General features: G+C 40.0%; 1 pseudogene; it reads left to right on the top strand.

Moving 5' to 3' along the window:
- Positions 1-2,774: 2,774 nt before the first annotated feature.
- Positions 2,775-3,395, top strand: LOC149164021 (putative UDP-arabinose 4-epimerase 2 pseudogene; annotated as a pseudogene).
- The last annotated feature ends 1,685 nt before the right edge of the window (positions 3,396-5,080 follow it).

The following is a 5,080-nucleotide window of genomic DNA, read 5'->3' as shown; positions in this document are numbered from 1 at the left end:
CATGAGCAGAGGCGACATTGCATAAACACAAGTGTGAAAATTCACCTCCCATCACATTGGTAAAGGCGACGTGGCATTAACAAACAAACATAATAGCCTAGGAATGATAAAGAAGGGCATTAGAAGTTAATGATAATTTGGACTAAGTTGTCTCTCGCCTCATTAACATACGAACCAAAGTGACGAAAGGTAATTAATATAACATAATGCGAAATTCGAATATAATTTGCAATACATATATAACATTAGATGTGAATGCGTAAAGGGGACAACTCTCATAGCATCAATTGTAATATAAAAGGAGAAGAAAATAAAATAAACACAAAAGGGAATGCTTTTTTTATATACAATGGTGACATTCGCTGTAGCGGTCGACTAGCACAATAAGTGGTGTCCACCATGCATTTGAAGTGCACAAAAGTAGGTGCATTAAAAATGTTGGCAGGCTACAGCTGTTAAGCCATACAATAAACAGTGAAAAATAAAGTACTGATAGAGAAAACCGGGTAATTCAGATATTGAAAAGGTTCAGTCTCTCAAAGCCAACACCCTGAACAGTTCCCCTATGAATTTATATTTACAAAACTACTGAGGTACCAACAAAAATCTCCTGTCCAATGGAGAATGTGTAAATCCACATCGAACATAACTTTGTCTTTAATATAAAGTTTAGCCCTTTAGCCCTAAAACTAAAGACCAACTTATTTCAGATTTTCGGTAGACCAGCTAATGCACTTCATCTTTATGATTGCAGTGCAGTTACTTCCAAATCTGCAGTTTCAAAAGCCTCATCAGCTCTTGGGTGATCATTTGACGTGAGACGATCTGAGAATGAGCTGAGATGGAAAGGTGAAATCTCCTTTCATTATCTCCAGGTACTGATGGTAACAGTGAAGGTCCCATAGAAGATATTATTTTCCGTAGACTTGAGAGACCGTGCCAACACTCTAGCCGCTTTTTGCAACACTCGACCAGCAAACAGAGCATACGTGGAGTAGCTGCCTCGCTTAATGATATCAAAATTTCTGGTTAATGAGAATAATTCAATATGCACAACTTGCCAACACGAGTACCAATTGGGGGACGAGGCACGTGTATTCGTGTTGGCAAATTACGCATATTGAATTATTCTCATTGACCAGATCTTCTGATATCATTAAGCAAGGTAGTTGATGCACGGATGCTCTATTTCCTGGTCGGGTGTTCCAAAAAGCAGCCAGAGTGTTGGCACGGTCTCTCATAATACTTGCAAGTCTACAGAAAATAATATCTTCTATGGGACCTTCACTGTTACCATCAGTACCTGGAGATAATGAAAGGAGATTTCATCCTTCCATCTCAACTCGTTCTCAGATCCTCTCAAGTTAGAAATAATTAATTCCTACTTGTCTATCGTTGTAATTCTCCATTTGAGGAGTTTGTTCCTACATAATAGGAAATTAGTTTCTCCTACTTTAGTGTGACTGTACGTCTAAGATAGCATTCCTATCTTGAGACTATTGATTGTATAAATATGTGTGTAATTTCCTCATTCAAATTAATAGAATATATTATTGAGTGTCTGCAATTTTATCTTAGTATCAGAGCCTGTGAGGGCCTGGCCCCTCCTGGGCTTGGCCCCTCCTAGGCTGACGGAAATAATTGAGAAATATATTTTTGTTCTAGTTTTTTAACTATCCATCAATCATCGAAACCTGTGGTTATTTTTTATGGTTTGAGCATCGACAAAGAATCTCTGTTGCTAGATCCGTGGAGGAGTTGCAAAGGCCGACTGGCAACATTGTTGCTGTGTTTTTGGAGTGGTGAATTGCTGCGTCTTGGTTTGATCACTGTAGGATTAGACCGAGGTAGCTAAGAGCTGTGGCTTTTACGAGCGCCTTATTTGTTGCGATGATCTGTTGCGGGATCGGTGGCATTAGTGGTCATGGTATCTGTGGAATTTCCAAGATATCGAAGCCCTGCCACTGTACTAATCGATTGAGGAGTAGATGCTGAGAAGTGTTGAAGCTGCTCCTCAGCCTTGATCGTCGATAGAACAACGTTGAATGGAAATTTGTTATAGGTTGCGTGTTGGAGAAGGCCCAAAGGGAGAAACGTAAGGCAACGGTGTGAGAACCTTGATCATCACTGAATTGAATCTGTCTTTCGATCGCAGCGCCAGAGGAGATCTCAGGGAATTTCATTGAAATTTCCATGAAATTGAAGTTGCTCGCATGAAATCCGTGGAGGAGGCCGGGACTATGTGGTAAGTTTCTGGTGTGTTGTAAGCCGAGGAGAAGACTGACGGAGGCTGCAGTCACGCAATGATCTGGGTGTTGGACAGGGCTGCATTGGCTCTCGTTTTTCACCGATGGTTTTTCTAAGTGAAAGACTAAACTTCCTGTGTGCATTGTATGCTTTGGTTTTGCTGTAGGAATTGGCGGTGAAGGACTCATTCTTTTGGATGCCTGTGTTACCATTTTTTTGTATTGTTGCTCTGAGACAGTGATCTGGTTTTATTCGTTCAGATGTTTTCTCTAGGCATGAATTGGGGGTCATTCATGTGCTAGTAACAGGTGGTGCTGGTTATATAGGTTCACATGTTGTTTTTTCGACTTTTAAAGGATTCCTATAGAGTAACCATTGTGGATAATCTTTCACGGCGAAATATAGGGGTTGTAAAGCTTCTTAAAGAACAATTTCTAGAACCAGGAAGGTTGCAGTTTATTTGTGTTGACTTGGGCGATAGCAAAGTGGTAAATAAAATATTTGCAGAAAATGCATTTCACGCACTAATGAACTTCGTTGTTGTGGCTTATGTGGGTGAGAGCATAATATATCCTCTTAGGTACTATCATAACATTATATCCAATACATTGACAGTATTAGAAGCCATGGTTGCACATGGGGTGAAGAAACTGATATATTCAAGCACATGTGCAACTTATGGGGAACTTGCTAAAATGCCTATTACAGAGGAAACTCCTCATGTTCCTATAAATCAATATGGAAAAGCAAAGAAAATGGCAGAGGACATCAAACATGGCTATTATGCTATTTAGGTATTTCAATGTAATTGGTTCAGATCCACAGGGCAGGTTAGGGGAAGCACGAAGACCAGAACTTCAAGAACATGGACAAATCTCGGTGCATGCTTCGATGCAACAAGGGGAATTATTCCAGGATTGAAGGTTAGAGGAACAGATTATAGTACTCTTGATGGTACCTGTATCAGGCACTACATTGATGTAACAGATTTAGTGGATGCGCATGTGAAAGCATTGGTCAATGTTCGTCCTGATGAAGTAAGGATATACAATGTTGGCATTGGAAAAGGCAGGTCAGTCAAGGAGTTTGTAGAAGCTTGCAAGGCTGCACTTGGAGTCAATATTACCATAGCTGTCATAGAGATGTAGAAAGTGGAGCAATGTGCATCACTAGATACGCAACTACTTGTTTTGTGTTAAAGCCCACGGGAATTGTTGCTCATTTTTTAGCGTGGAAAGCAGCTGCAGTGTGGTGAGTCGCTGAATGTGTAGGAGAGTGGCCGATTGTGTTGGTGAACATGCTCATCATGTTTGTGAGTGAGATGCAGAGGCAGGGGCTTCCGTTGTTGAGGAAAGATACCAGTAGCTACATTTGGAGAGAAGCTTTGTTTTCAATTTGAAAGGAGAAGCATGGTTTTTTGTGCATACTTGGGTAAACGTTTTTTTTGGGAGAAGTATTTCTTTTTTGAATTTAATTGATATACATATTGATATTAGCCACCTCAATATGAAGTTATTTTGTTAGAATTGGCTATTCTAACAAATGACAGGTTCATGGAGTTCCAAGAATTTATTTGACAAAGATGCCCAAGATGTGAACTATGAAAATACAGGATAAAGGAGCAACAACAACGTTTATGTTGGACAGCAAAATAGATGTTTGTTTGAGTCAGTATGGTTTGCGGAATAGACTCCCTAGCATTTTATAAGCAAGTCCAGTTGTTGTAATAGTCATTGTACGTACCGAGAAACTCCAAAATGTGGAATCATATGTAAGATTTTTTAAAGGCATCTGAAAGTTCGTGGTGATCATAAAACCACTTTGTAATGGTTTATGGTTGGTGGTGAGCCAGAAACCATATTTTGTCACTGTAAAGTGATGGTTGGTGGTGAGCCAGAAACCATCTATATAGTCTGTGTGACTGAAGTGCGTCTTTGTGACTGAAGTGCCTTTGTGGCAAGCTTGCCTTTGTGGCTGAATCGCCTATGTGGCTTGAGGTTCCTTTTTGGCTGGAATCGTGGATTTCAATGCGTTTTTTGACAAGTTGAGTGAATATTTCTCTGCTTGCCTTTGTGGTTGTGTGTACACGAGAGCTGTGTGCTCAATTGAGCAGGTGGATTGTAGAACACCTGGCTCGGACTCAGATGATTTTTTCTGAGTAGAAGGGGATTGGCGCATTTTTCGCGCTGACACCAGCGCTAGGAAGGCCACCTGGCACGTTTGTTAGGCCATTAATCGTGCCAATGGGCACGGGTTTTTCGTTAAGGATTGTGCCAATTCACCTTCAAGGAGATCCGCGGGATCAGAGAATTTGTGGATCTATCAGAGGGTGGCACATTGTGTTTTTGGAGGTTTTTTACATGCAATTCACCTGATGGTGGTGGAATTTGACTATCATGACAAGTAGTCATTAAGGTGGTGAGTTAGAAATATATAATTCCTACTTGCCTATGGTTGTAATTCTCCATTTGAGAAGTTTGTTCCTACATAATAGGAATTTATTTTCTCCTAGTTTAGTGTGTGGTTGAGAGAATCTCTCAATTACACTACTGTACGTCTAAGATAGCATTCCTATCTTGAGACTATTGATTGTATAAATATGTGTGTAATTTCCTCATTCAACTTAATAGAATATATTATTGAGTGTTTACAATTTTATCTTCTCACAACTCTTGCTCCCTTCTCCTTCCATTTCCAAACGATACTTTGTGTTGCCTTGCATTTCTACACCAACATGTTTTCATACAAACACTGGCCCATACATAAGGCTTTGCTCATGACGCTAAATAATTATCAGAAACTCATTTGTTGGATTTTACTTCTCCCATGCTGT

Source organism: Pinus tabuliformis, chromosome 5_1 (assembly GCF_031772625.1).
Source record: "Pinus tabuliformis cultivar Carrire ecotype Pingquan chromosome 5_1, CPIR1, whole genome shotgun sequence".
In the NCBI taxonomy this organism is placed as follows: domain Eukaryota; kingdom Viridiplantae; phylum Streptophyta; class Pinopsida; order Pinales; family Pinaceae; genus Pinus; species Pinus tabuliformis.
This window is presented reverse-complemented; position numbering and strand designations above follow the sequence as displayed.